This window comes from Camelus dromedarius, chromosome 10, assembly GCF_036321535.1.
Source record: "Camelus dromedarius isolate mCamDro1 chromosome 10, mCamDro1.pat, whole genome shotgun sequence".
Taxonomy (NCBI): domain Eukaryota; kingdom Metazoa; phylum Chordata; class Mammalia; order Artiodactyla; family Camelidae; genus Camelus; species Camelus dromedarius.
In genome coordinates, this window is record NC_087445.1 from 16,407,011 (window position 1) to 16,422,421 (window position 15,411).

The window sequence follows — 15,411 nt, forward strand, 5'->3', positions numbered from 1 at the left end:
TAATAATTATTACTTTCTTGCCCATCATTATGAGTCAGCAGGTATATGACAGATTCAGAGGAAAAATTTCAACTTTACACTTCTATGAGCAAGCTATGCGCAAATGAGGACATGGATGCCTTGAGGAAAACCGAGTGGAAATTTTTTGTTATCCCTATGGAGAAAAATAAACAACCAGAGATGAGACTGTTGTCAAATGTACAAAGAATCATCACCAAAAAACCATTGAAAAGAACTTTCTTGATATTCTGAGCAATGAATCAAGAGAAATCGTTTAAACTTCAGCAGCAGAATGACTTGAAAATTTTTAAAATATCGTAACAGGAGGGTTTATAAAAATTAGGAAACGTTTTAGATTTTGAATAAATCCTGTTGTCATATCCTCAAGAATAAGTACTCAAGAAATTAAAATATTATGAATCATAAACTTCAAGAGATCAATAATCAGTGAATTAATCAATAAAAGAGTTTGTGAAAAATCAGAACAAACTTTGGAATTTTAAGTAAATTATTTTTAGTATCTTGAAGGAAAAATAGATCCCCAAGAAACTAAAATAGTTTGTCTTCACTTCAGCTTTGAGAAAAAGATCTGACTAAAATCTTTCCATATATGCTAAAGGAAAAATCAGTGTCCCAGAATATTTCCCTAAATAAGCCTTTGGAAGAAAATGCGGTCACTAAAGAGATGTTAAATTTCACTTCATCATGCGAATAGCTTTTTCCAGTTTCCCAAAATTAGATGGATTTCTGTGGGATAGACCTAGAAAAAAGTCAGATACCAGAGAATTTGATAAATTACTAAATCACATCATCTCCTGAAGTTGCAGTCAATCCAGGATGTATATAATCACTATGGGATATTTATATATTTTTTTACTGAGAGATTTTCATGAATTAGAAGTTTTTAGTATGGAAAGGGAAGTCACCGATATATTTATAAGGGGACTGGGCACCACAGTTAGTCTCTTACATATCAAGTGGCACACATAGTTGTTAATTACTCTGTCACTAGGTGTAACTAATGCTCATCATTGCTATTAGATGCTGATTGCCTTCTGAGCCTCCCCTCAATGTCATGTCAAGCAAAATTACAGTGGCAATGTAGCAAAACTAATTAGGCCACACTGACCTTAGCATTGGGCAGTTCTCATCGATCTCAGCCCAAGCTTGTTAGAATTTTGAAAAATGAAAACAAAATAGAAAAATATTTCTACTTGCTACTAGCCCTTTCTAATCACCTATTCATTCCAAGTGACATGAAATTAATGAGCCCTCTATCAAAAGGGGCAACATTCAGAAAAGAAATGAGAGGGAAATCCTTTGAGATAACACTTTTAATTACATGTCTGAGTCAGTTTGGGCTGCTATAACAAAATACCATAGACTGGGTGGCTTAAACAACAAACATTTATTTCCCAAAGTTCGGGAGTTTAGGAAGTGTGAGATCAAGTATTTATACTAATGCCTTACACCAGCATATTCAATGGTGAGGACCCTTTTCCTGATGTGGAGATAGTCACCTTTTTGCTTTATCCTCACATGGTAGAGAGTCTCTATCTCTATCCTCAGAACATCTCTTCCTGTCTCTTCTCTTAGAAGGGCAACTAATCCCATTAATGAGGGTTCCACTCACATGACCTGATTACTTCCTAGGCCCCACCTCCAAATACCATCACCCTGGAGGTAAGGGCTTCAACATAAAAACTGTAGGGGGACACAAACATTCAGCTCATAATAATCTCCCATCTAAACATGTGTGCTGCACTATTTTTAAGACATTGTATTCATTGAAGAGAAATAATTTTAGTATAAATATTCTTTTTAAAGAAGAAACAGAAATGACATAGGGCCATTAAAATGTCACAGTTGCATTAGCATGACAGTCTCAATTCAAAACAGTGTGAAATTACATGCTTATTTTAAGATTCAATATTCAATACTGAATATTTCAAGATTCAGTATTTCCTAAGGTTGCCTGTTAAGAGAAGACATACAAGATTTTGCTACAGAACAGGCATTGCCCTATTCATCTCCTGATGACAAAGAATTTCATTTATCACATCATGATTTCTGAGAGACAGTCAGGTGGCAGTTCTCTCACTTAGTCATATCTGGGCTAAGTATTAGTGCTAATATTGCTTTGCTTTTCTAAAATGTACTTTTCTTTACTGTTCTATCATCACTAAAACCAGATTCTGGAGTTCCTGTGTTACTTGTTGACCTTTTAATGTAATGTCAAATATTGAACTGATTCACATTTCACCCAATGGTGATTGTGTATGTAGAAATTCTGGCAGAAATATAAGAAATAAAATGCTAAAAATATTGATATACCTACCATCGATAATATATTTATGAATAAAGATGGAGAAAATGATTGCTTCAAATGTAACCAAATAATATCCTAGAGTAACAAAGCCTTTCAGACAATATACTTAAATTTTTTGAGCTATATAATGTCAAAATAAAAACACGACATTATATTGAATTCCTAGTGGTGCTTAGCCAGAAAATATATTTCTCATCTAATTTATTAGTCGTATCCATGTATTGTATGATATTACCAAGTTTTAAAAGAAATCAACACAGGAGCAGTTAAAGAGAAAACATGTTGTATCTGCATGTCTGCATGTGTTCCATAGGTATCCACATATAAAGAGTTATGATGTTATGATGTTTGATACCTAAATGTTCAATGATAGGTAAAAGAACAATGATAATGTTGGTATAAAGTGTATAAAGCCTCATGCAGTTTTCAAAAGAGATAATTACGTAGATTGTGTAAAAACATGATCAAAAAGTTATGCCAAGTGAAAAGTAGAATTCAAAAGTATAGCTCTACTAATAGAAGTTAATAAACTTATATTTTCATATATTTCTAATAATTGGTCATGAAGTCCTGCTGATTAAGTTTTTAAAATATCTTGCCCATCTGACACTTGTTCTCTTTTTCACTAACGGAAGTATCACTTCCTTAGTTCAGAACTCTTTCTCTTTTTCCTGGATTATCAGAGTAGCCTGGTCTTCCTGCCACCAAACTGCTCCCCACACCACAGTGCAATGTCATTTTGCAGCAACTCTCATCAAGAGGAGGAGTTCCTTTCCTGCATCATTTAATCTGGTCCTGCCTTGTGATTTATTTTAACCAATAGAAAATAACAGAATTGACATCTTTTTCATTTTATAGTCAACTTGCCAGCATTTCAAATGGCTTTAGTGCCCAACTATTAGCTTTTGGGAAGGGCCCTGTGGAGTCCTCTTTGCTCTCCAGGCTTGCCCCAGTTTTCTGGGCCTTTGGAAGATAGCTGTCTTACTGTCTGCAAAGGCCTGGAATGTCTAAGAGGATTTCCTTCATCTCTCCTGCCTTGTCTTATATTTGGAGGGCCCTGACTCATCCTTATAGAAGGGCCCACATACTCAGAAGACATATCACTCAGATTCCCTTTCCCTTTCCAGGCTTTAGCTTAATACTGTGTTATACTAGATGACAACTCAGGTGGATGCAGACCCATGCTGTGACTGGGCTCTTCAGACTACAAGTATCTTTAGGGTTCAGCTAGTTTCTCATTACCCCAGACTATGGTATATTTCTCCTTTTCCTACTACTCCACCACGTGTAAGAAGTAGTCATGGGTCTCTTGCTCCAATAAATGGTTTGTTACTTTCTGGAATTTAGTTCATTACATTTTCTTTTCATCACCATTTCTCAGATGGGTTAAAACCAAAATATTTTCATAGAACAACAGTAACAGCAAAAACTATAATTTCCACAGTCATCTAGACGGTTCTGTCTAGGTGAGAGTGATGTCTCTTGCAAATTTTCACATTCTAATTAGAAGCTAAAGTCTGCTTTCACATATTTTTGCTCACCATCAATGAGAGAGAAGTTGAGTGAGCAGTTGTATGCTTGGGCATATACATATGTGTATCATCCCCCAACAATAATGTATCTAACCTAGTCCCTCAGTTTTATGTTTCATACAGGTCAACTTAAAAGGGTTCCTTCATAGATTTAGTTCTATTTGAAATGGAACTATTAGATTAAATGTCAATATTAAAGACTGGTCAATGTTTTTTTTACTCCAGTAAGTCAATAAATTGATAAATTCATATTAATATGTTAATATATTCATAGTTAAACTGCATAGAGACAGCAATATAATCAGAGTCAAGCTGAACCGAGCAGTGTGAGAAGATTTTTCGAAGTTATATTAAGAAAAGTAATATGTGCTTTTAAAACAATCTGTGAGAGAATAAACAAAAACTCTATGGAATATTGCTGAAATCAAGCAATTTCTTATAACTTTCATAAGAAATTTGAACTCCCAGTGGATGAAACTCATCCATTAAGAACCATCTTGAGGATCTAGGCCTGAAAAATATTGTACAAAGTCTATCACCTGATTATTCTTGTGATTTCATTCCTACTATTCTTGTCTTCATTCATTTTGTTTCAGCCACACCAGCATTTTGCCCTTTTTCTCAAACAATCCAAGTTTGCTACAATCTTAGGACATTTTCATAAACTCTTGCTCTGCTTAGAACACTTTTCCCTCAGTTATGACTATACCTCCTCAGCTCCTTCCTTCCTTAGGTCTCTGCTCAAATGACACCTTCTTAGTAAAATCATTCTCTCATGACCATATTTAACACTGTAATTGTAGAAGGAGGGTATAGCTCAGTGGTAAAGCATATGCTTAGCATGCACAAGGTCCTGGGTTCAATCCCCAGTAACTCCATTAAAAATAAAATAAATAAACCTAATTCTGTCCCCCCAAAAAACCCACCACCACCAAAAAGCAATAAATAAATAAAAAACTCAATTGTCATTCCCTGCACTTATCCTCTTTACTTGCTTAATTTTTTTCCAGAGGATTTATTACATCTAACATATTATATTGTTTTCTGACTTATTCTCTTTATTTTATTCTCTCCCAACCACCACCACAGACTTGATCATAAACTATAAAAAGGCTGAATTGAATTTTCTGTTTGTTTTTTCACAGTTTTCCTCTAGTGTCAATAATAATATCTGGCCTATAGCTGATTGAGTGGGGAAATATGGAAGGAAGGAAGAGAGGGAGGGAAGAACAGGGTGAAGGAAAGAAGAGAAGAAAAAAGAAAATAAAAACTTTGAAATATGAGAACTGTGTCAGATTGCTAAGTTTAAAAATCTCAGCTCTCTTACTTACTATAAGTTTCCTTGACCCCTATGAATTATGAATATTAATTCCATGGTGTTTAATTTGAGAGGTTTTAACATCTACCTCATAAAAGTTTCATAATATTTAAATAAGATAAAGCCTATATGAGAATACCTGGAAACTGAAGAGCTTGAGTTCTTGATAAACATTTCCATTACATATATTTTAAAAAGTGAGCAAATATTTTTGAAGGAGAAGACCAAAGTCAAAAGACTGATACTAATGACTTCCAAGACCCAGTATAAAACCACAGTCATCAAAACAATTTTTGAAAGTCTAGAAAGATCAATGGAATAGAATAAATATCCCAAAAATAGATACACATACATAATCAAGCAACAACAAACCTTTGAAAAAGGAGGAAATACAATACAATGGAGCAATCATCCTTTAAACAAATGATGCTGGAACTGAACATTCATATGCAAAAAAAAAAGAGAGAGAGAAGAAAACCCACTAGAATCTAAGCACAGACCTTACACTTTTTACAAAAAATAACTCAAAATGAATCAAAGATCTCAATTTCAAATACAAAATTTTAAAATTCCTGAAAAATAACACAAGAGTACACCTAGATGATCTCAGGTATGGCAATTAGTATTTAGATACAAATCCAAAGGCACAGTCTATGAAATAAATAATTGGTAAGCTGAACTTCATTAAAATTAAAAAAAAAAAACCCTGCTCTGTTATGTGAAAGGCAACGTCAAGAGAATAAGAAGATAAGCCACAGACTGAGAGAAAATATTAGCAAAATACACAGTTGATAAAGGACTATTATCCAAAATGTACAAAGAACTCTTAAAAATCAATAATAAGAAAACAAACAACCTGATTAAAAAATGGGCAAAATACCTGAAGAAACAACTCACAAAAAAGATAGACAGATGGAAAATTAGCATGTGAAAAAAATGTTCAATATTTATGTCATCAGGGAATTGCCAATGGAAACAAAACACAACTATACACTTATTAGAATGGCCAAAATCTAGAAAACTGACAACACTAAATTTTGGTGAGGATGTGGAGCATCAGGAACTCTCATTCATCACTGGTCATGATATAAACTGGTACAGTCACTTTAGAAGATAATCTGGCAGTTTCTTACAAAGCTAAATGTACTCTGACCATATAATCCAGCAATCATACTCCTTGATATTTATCCAAATGAGTTAAAAATTTGTATCCATATCAAAACTTGCAAATAGGATGTTTATAGCCACTTTATCCATAATTGCTAAACTTGGAAGCAACCAAGATACCTTTCAGTAAGGTATAAATTGTGGTACATCCAGACAATGGAATATTTTTCAGTGTTAAAACATTAGCTATCAAAACATGAAAATGCATGCAGGAAATTTAAGTGCATATTACCAAGTGAAAGAAGACAATCTGAAAACTGTTGTGTACTGTATAATTTTAACTATACGACATTCTGGAAGAGGCAAAACTATGGAGACAGTAAAAACATTAGTGGTTGCCATGGCTGAGGGGAAGGAAGGATGAATAGGCAGAGCTGAGAGGATTTTTAGGGCAATAAAACTATTCTGTATAATACTGTTATGTATTACTACATATGTCATTATACATTTGTCAAAACACACAGAATGTACAATACCAAGAGAAACCCTAATGAGCTTTGAGTGACTATGATATGTCAGTGTAGGTTCATTGATTGTAACAAATCTGTAACTCTAGTGAAGAATGTTGACGGTGTGAGAGGCTGTGCAAATGTGGGGGCAAGTTGTATATGGCAAATCTCTGTACTTTCTGCTCAGTTTTGCTGTGAACCTAAAACTCATCTGAAAAGTAAAGTTTATTAAAAAAAACATAAAAAAATTTTAAAGTAGAGATTTCCACTACTGATAATGGTAGGATAGGTAATTTGATTTAACCTCCCAACAAACATCAACTGAAAAAGCCATAAAAAAAAAAAAAAGCATCAAACATTTTTTCTTTCCTGTATTAAAGATCTGTAGATTTAATACTATAGTCAAGAATTACGAAGCCAAGAGTCCAGAGTAAATGGAAATCAGTATGAGACGCAAAACTTTTAGAGCCATTTTCTCTAAAGACAATTCCAAAATAGAAAATGAGAAGCTGGACAGCATTACTGTCAGCCAAATATTGGGGAAACACATTTTGGTTTAAATATAATGAATTACAAGTGTACTTTGGAGGACAAAAGCCCAATTTTGAATCTTAATCCCTAAAATTGGATTAAGTGGCATATTGCTAATACCCCAGCATCCTAACAAAAATAAACACAGTCTCTCTATAGGAATATATTATTATCTTAGTTCACAGATTTATTTTCCCATAAACAAAGTCTGTCCCTAAACCTCAAAACTGCCAAGCACATGAATAAACAAGACCACATAGATAAAAACTAGGAACAAAAGCAGGTGGTAAAAACAGACCTGTTGGAACTCCTAATAATGGTATTACCAGTCACAACTTTTCAAATAACTATGCCTGATCTCTTCTAGGAGACAAAAACTGATAATCACCAGAAGAGCAAATTAAAAATTCTAGAAGTAAAGGGGAGAGTATAATTCAAGTGGTAGAGCACATGCTTAGCATACACAAGGTCCTGGGTTCAATCCCCAGTACCCCTTCCAAAAATAAATAAAATAAGCAAAACTAATTACCTCCCCCTTAAAAAATAAATAAATAAAAACAAATAAATACTTTTTTAAATTCTAGAACTAAAAACATATACAAAATTTTTAATTTTGGAAATTAATAGATATCATATGTTCAGAATGGAATAGCTGAATAAAGTCTGAGTGAAATGGAAGCAACACATAAAGAAAATATACATAGTAAAACGTGGAAAGATAACAGAATGGAAATTACCAATTGAGAGTAAGAAATAACAAAATGTAGCAGAAATTGGAAAGTTGGCAAATTATAGCCCCATAACCCAAATCAGAGTTGTGGCCTGTTTTTTGTGACAGACACCACATGTGGCTCACAGAGCCTAAAATATATTCTCTGGCTATTTACAGAAAATTTTTATTGACATATAGAATAGAAAAACAAAACCAACCAAATTTGTGATTAGAATCCCAGACAGAAACAAGTAAGATAATAGGGAAGAAGCAATTTTGAGGAGATAATGACAGTGTATTTTGAAAGTGGTGAATATAAAGACCACTATATATGGAAATAATACTTAATACAGCAGAAAAGTAAAGAAACAAGCAAATTTTAAAATTAGCTAGGAAAAAAAAGACTAACTACCTTATAGGGAGCAACATTAGACTGATAACTGATTTTGGAAACAGTGGTTGTTAGAATGAATGTATTAACTCAGAAAAAAAATAAAAGAAAAAAATTGAGACTTTTGCCTTCAACAGATTTTCACTAGAGGTGTTAGTAAGGGAATGTAGCTCAGGCAGAAGAGAAAGGATCCCAGAAAGAAGGTCAGAGATTGAGGAAGGAATGAAAGCAACGGAATTGTTTAAAATGTGGCTAAATCTAAATAAATATAGATCATAAAAAACAATCTTTTTTGTAGGTTTAAAATATTCATTGAACTGAAAAAACTGTCAACAATAGTACATAGATAGAATTTGATAAATGTTGCAAAAGTGGTTTAAGACCTTTGCATTGTTGGGAAAAAGATAACAATACATTATAGAAACCCTTGAGAGGTTTGCAGGTTTTACTTATAGGATAACTGAAAGGAAGAGTAAAAAAAGTCTATAATGCCCAAACTAATAAATGGGTAACATGCAATAATAAGATAACCAAAGTGAAGGCAATAAACAATAGACCAAGGGATGCAGAATAGAAAGGACAAATAGAAAGTAAGAATATTACAGTAGATTTAAGCTAAAACATATCAGTAATTATATTAACAGATATTGGAATAAATGTTCTGTCTATGGCCATGCCACCCTGAACACACCTGATCTCGTCTGATATTAGAATAAATGTTCTAACTGAAAGGCAATAATTATAAGACTGGGTAAAATCCAACTGTGTACCACTTGTAATGGATAATGAAACATAGGTATACAGAACACTTGAAAGAAAAACAACGGAAAAATATATTCATGGATGTTCTAACTAAAACAAAGCGTATACAGCTATATAATTGTGAGAGAATAGAACAAAATATACTGGTCTCTGCCCCTGGTTCCTGGCACAGAGCTCCTGAAACCCTTGTAATTTTCTAAATGACAAGAGCATTAGGAGCAATTTTTTTTCTAAATTTTTTTTCTAAATCCACCCCCCCCCCCAATTTTTTTTCCAGTACATACATTACACAGTTAGATATGAGGTCTTTGATCCTGGCTCCTCTCACAGGGCTCCTGAAACACCTGTATTTTCTGGGGTAATAAAGTATCTTAAATTCTGATGGGGCAATTCTAGATGGGCTACTGGATGAGCCTACTCATCTGAAAGACCAAGCCATGATTAAAAGCTTGAAGTTTTCATCCCTGCCTTGCATCTTCTTGAGAGGGGAGAAAGGCTAAAAGTGGAGTTAATGACCCATTGTGCCTACGTGATGAAGCTTCTGGGTTGGTGCTAGGAGAGTGGTGCACCTGGAGAGGACACAGAATTTTTGTGCCCCTTCCCATATACTTTTTCTTACACATCTCTTCCATCTGGATGTTCATCTGTACCCTTCAGTAATAAACTGGTAAACAATAAGTAAACTATTTTCCTGAGTTCTGTGAGCTACTCTAGCAAATTAATTGATGCCAAAGAGAGGATCATAGGAGCTTCAGAATTGCAGCCAGTCCGACAGTGTGATCAGCATCTGGAGTGGACTTAGCTCACATCAGCTTTGGAGTGTGACCGAGACCTTAACCTGTGGGACTTGAAGCTATCTTCAGGTAGATAGTGTCAGAATTCAGTTAAACTGTAAGACACCTAGCTGGTGTTGCAGAATTGCCTGGTGTGGGGAAAAACCCCACGTATCTAGTATCAAAAGTAATGTGAGTGTGGTGGTAAGTGTGAGAGTAAAGGAGACACACAGGTTTCGATTTTCCAACACAATTACTATCAATCAAAAATGGACTACAGCCAAAAGCATTACTAGAGATAGAGCTGTTTCACAATAACAAAAGTCTGTCATCAGGATGGACCACATCAGGAAGACAGAATTTTAAATTTGTATATACCCAATAACATAGTCCAAAAATGATGATGCAAAAACTAAAAACAAAACTAGAGAAACTATAAAGTTCACTTAAAATATAATTTCTCAGTAACTCGTAGAATAAAGAGATCCAAAAAATCAGGAGGGATAAAAGCTATTTAAACAATAAGATTAATATAACTGACCTAATTAAAATATATGAAACAATGCACTAAACAAATTCAGCATACACACTCTTTTTAAATGCACATGGAACGTTTACTGACTTTCAGCATAAGTGGGCTTTTAAAAAAAAAACCCAAATTTTCAAAAGCTTAAACACATATTTTGTGACAAAACTAGAATTAAGATAGATAAAGAGTGAAAGACAGCAAGCAGAAATCCCTAAGTTTTGGAAAGTAAACAATGAACATCTAAATAGCTCATATATCAAGAAAATGCATATATCTCATATATCACTAAGGAAATGAGAAAATATTTGAATTAAACATAATAAAGATGATCATAAAAAGTGTCAAATGTAGCCTAAGGCATGTGTAGAAGGAAATTTATGGCTTTAATTTTGTATCTTAGAACTGAAAAAGGAACATATTGAAAAGTTATCTAGGAATCATCTCATAAAATTAAAAGAAACACAGCAAATTTAACCCAAATAAAGTATAAGAAATCATATAAAAAGTAAATAATTTAATAAATTTAAAGAAACAAATACTAAATGGCTCAACAAAATCAAAGTTTTTTTAACAGTAATAAATTCTATCAAGATTGATCCAGAAAAATGAGAGAGAGAGAGAGAGAGAGAGAGAGAGAAGATCCAAAGGAATAATCCTGTGAATATAAAAAAGGACTTACCTACAAATTCAGTAGACACTGAATGTGATCACACTACATCATAAGTGACTTTAAGCCATTACATTTGAAAGTGTAAATAAAATATACAAATTCCTAGGAAAGCACACCAAAACTTTTACAAGAAAAAATAAAACTCAAAATAATTTATATATCTTAAATAACTTGAATCTATAATTAAAAACACCCACAAAGAAAACCTCAGCTTCAGTGGTTTAATCTTACAAATAGTATTTAAGGAATAAATAAAACCAAAACTACATATACCCTACTTTTTGCAGAACAGAGAAAGAAAACACATCCCAATCATAGTTAACGATGGAAATATTGAATGTTTTCCTTCTGATACTGGTTACTAGACAAAGATGCCTGATAATATCCTCCCAGTGAAATACTGCATGGGAGCTTCTAGATAATACAATAAAGACAAGGAAATAATATACATGAGAACTGCAAAAAAAGAAAAATTCTCATTATATTTAGATCACGTAAGTGTCTACAAACATTTGATAAATTTTAGAATCCATAAGTAATTTGAGCAAAGTTACTAGATACTAAATAAAAATCGATTTTATTACTAAATATCAAGAATAATAAGAAAGTTAAAATTTAAAATACCATTGAATTAAAAGGTTCAGTATTGTAAATATGTAAATTTTCCAAAATTGCAACATAGTTTCAACCATTAAATTATAATAAAATTTTTAGATTACCAAGTTTTTTGCTTTGTTTTCTTTTTCTGGGATAGAAGTACAGAGATTGATGATATGATTCTAACATTGATATGACAGTGCAAGCAGCCAATAATAGCTAAGACTCACTAAGAACAAAGTAGGTAGTTTGCTCTATAGAATATCAAACTTAATATAAAGCTTCAGTAACTAAGATATTGTAGTTTTGGCCCAAAATTGAACTACAAAACCAAAGTAACAGAATGAAGGGCTGAAAATAGGTCCATATAAATATGGAGACTTGCTTTATTATAAAATGGGTAAAAGGCAGTTGTTAATAATAAATAAATTTCAAATAAATTAAAAATTGTTAATAACAATAAAAGATGGGTGCTTGGTCAATTCAATATCAATACAGAGAAAGGATATCAATCCTCAGCTTCAGATTGCACACATCCATCAACACCTGGTTAACTCTAGATCTACTTATGAAGATGATTTCAACAAAGATTCCATATTTTACAATACAGAGATTATTTCTGTGAACTTGGGTAAGGAAAGGATTTTTTAAATTAGATACAGAAGCAGTGACCATAATTGAAAGAACCGATAAATTGATCAAAATCACAACTAAGATACTGAAAAGGCAAGCCACCCAATGGGATAAGATATTTACAATACATATAACAAAGTGTTTATATTCAGAACAATGTGAAAGAACTCCTATGAACTGATAAGAAAAATACTGAAAATTTAATAGAAAAAAGTGTGCAATAAAATTAAACAGAAAAAAAATACCCAGACATCTCATAAAATTTTGAAGAAGGAACCAAACTCTAGTAATCAATACATGTGAATTCCCTCACTGGTATGGCTAAAATTAAAATGACTTAAAATGAGTTGTGTTTTAAAGGATGTAGAGCAACTGGATTTGACAAACACTGCTGCTGGAGTATAGATTGGTTAAAGAGTTTTGTAAAACTCTGTTATTATGTACGAAGTAGAATTATATGCTGACTTTCTGACCCAGCAATTCTATTCTTAAGTATTTATGCAACAGAAATGTATGCAACCAAATGACATATCTAAGAACATTCATCTATGTTTTACTCATAGTAGCAACAACTAAAATCTTCATCAGCAGCACAACAAATAAATAAGGACATAATTAAATAAGTTAAATTTAGTGAATTAGAATTATAGCTATATGCAATAGCATAGATGGTCTTCTCAAATCTTTTGTTAATGAAGTAAGTGAAACACAAAACACTACTTTTTGTAACATTCAAATTATCAGTCAGTCAAAACTAAGTAACAAGGTTAGAGATTGGGATGGGACAAATTTTTGTTAATAAATAATGAGAATTCTAAAATCACAGGTTCAAAAGCTTTACTTAAATAGTGGGAAATAATCTTAGGAAAACTGAATAAAAATTTGAGGAAAGATGGAAATAGACAAGGTGGATTACATGCCACAACATAATGCACTACAATGAATTCCACTTGAAATCCAACACCTGTTAGATCTACTTAAAAACGCTCTTAAAATCTAAAGAATATTTGTTAGCCATGTGCCCAAGCCATGTGGAAGATAAATAAATTTCTAAGCTTTGAAATCACAGAAGAGATCATAAAAAAGCTAATACTGACAAATTTAAATACGTAAACTTAAATTGTGTTCTTATGAAAATAAAAATTGGTAAGATGTAATAGTTCAAAAATTTATTAAGAAAAAGTGAGGGTTCCAATACAAGTATATGAAAGATTAAGGAATTTATACAAAAAGAAATAAAATTAGCAGAGTTAAACTTATGCCAGTATTCCCTTTTGCAAGGTATAGAAGAATTGCTAATAAAAGCACTTGAAGTAGGCAAAAAATTTTTATAACAAACAAAATACAAATGGTCATACCGAATGGACATAAAATTGGTCTCTTTTTCAGACATGGTGGCATTAAATTTTGTGCAGACCTTTTGAAAATTATGATAAGAATTTATAACAAATGTCTTATAATTATATATTCTTTTCCTAATTCACTCTGATTATAAGATTTTACCCTAAGGAAATAACTCAACAAGATTTCAAACAGGTGTACATGAAAGCATTTGTTGCATCATTATTGGTAATACCAAAAAAATTCCTATCTTTAAGATGTTAAATAACTCCTGGTGCATCAAAATGTAAAATAAACTATAGCCATTAAAAGACTAATTAAGACCACCATTCATAATTATCAAGAATACATTTTAGGAATGAAAAGAAATATATAACATGGTATCTATACCGTGATTGTGATTATGTAAAAAAGTATTTATGCACATGGAAGAGAATACACACAATTAAAGATAGTAATATAATCATGGCTGATGTTTTAAAGTTGTTACTCTTTAAGAATTTGTCTTTAACACTATAATGCCTATTTATAAGAAAATTAATGAGCTAATTTTTATTATTCTATATTACTGCAAACTTACAAAGTACATAATAATGAACAGGATAGAAACCATTAGAATAGAGAACATCATTGACCTTCTGCTTATGGAAGGATAAAATGACCTTCAAGATAAAGGGGGAAAAAAGAAAACTATTATGCATTAACTAAGTAACTTTACTAATATCTGCCAAAGAAATGAGATAGGAAATAGGCACAGTCTTCAATGACCTTCCAATTACCTATGACACTGTATAACTTTGAGGTCTCAAATAAAAACTGCAGTCTATTGTACCTGACAGCAAGCTTTGCACTTTCATTATGCATATAATATCTAATAGATCTTTTGAAATCATTACCTGTCAAGAGGGGAAAAGAAAGGCAGAGGGAAAACCTTGAAGAATAGAGTTTGTCAAGGGTCAAAGTAAATGGCAATATACTTTAATAAGCAATAAGCTCCACATTATCTCTGGGTGGCCTTATACACTCAGTGGACTGTGGTATCACATACTGAATTGCAGAATAACCTCTTAGTGGCCCAGAATACCCTTCCAGGATATCTTTCTATTCATCAGTTTATCTGTAGTCCCCCCACCCAAAAAAAAAAAAAAAGGCACTGCCATCATTACCCTAAGTAACATATAATTGGTAAGACAGATTTTTAAGCAACCAAAACCTTAAGATGTATTATTGGTTTATGATTTTTATTACCTTTATATTATCTACATTACTGTTTCCTCATTATAATAGTAACACTGAGAACTAACCTTGTGTTTATCATCTTTTTAGCATTCAATATCTAAATCATGTATGTATGCCAATAATGTAGCTACAGAATAGATATTATAAAATGAAAATTTTATTTGCTAACAATGAGTGAAAATATTTTTCGGGTAAATGGCTCATACCACGGCATGTCAGCAAAACAACGGAAACTGCCTTTTCACAAACAGTTTTGGATCTAAAAACATGGACAATAATCATTCCACATTCTCCCAAACATCCCAGGCATTACAGACTAGTGGCAGAGTGATTGATAAGGAAATAGAAATGAGCGGAAGTCAGATTACTCAGATTCTAGTCTGTGAGCTATTGTAGAATACTTAGCATCTTCTCTAAGTCTTCGGATCTCCATTTTCT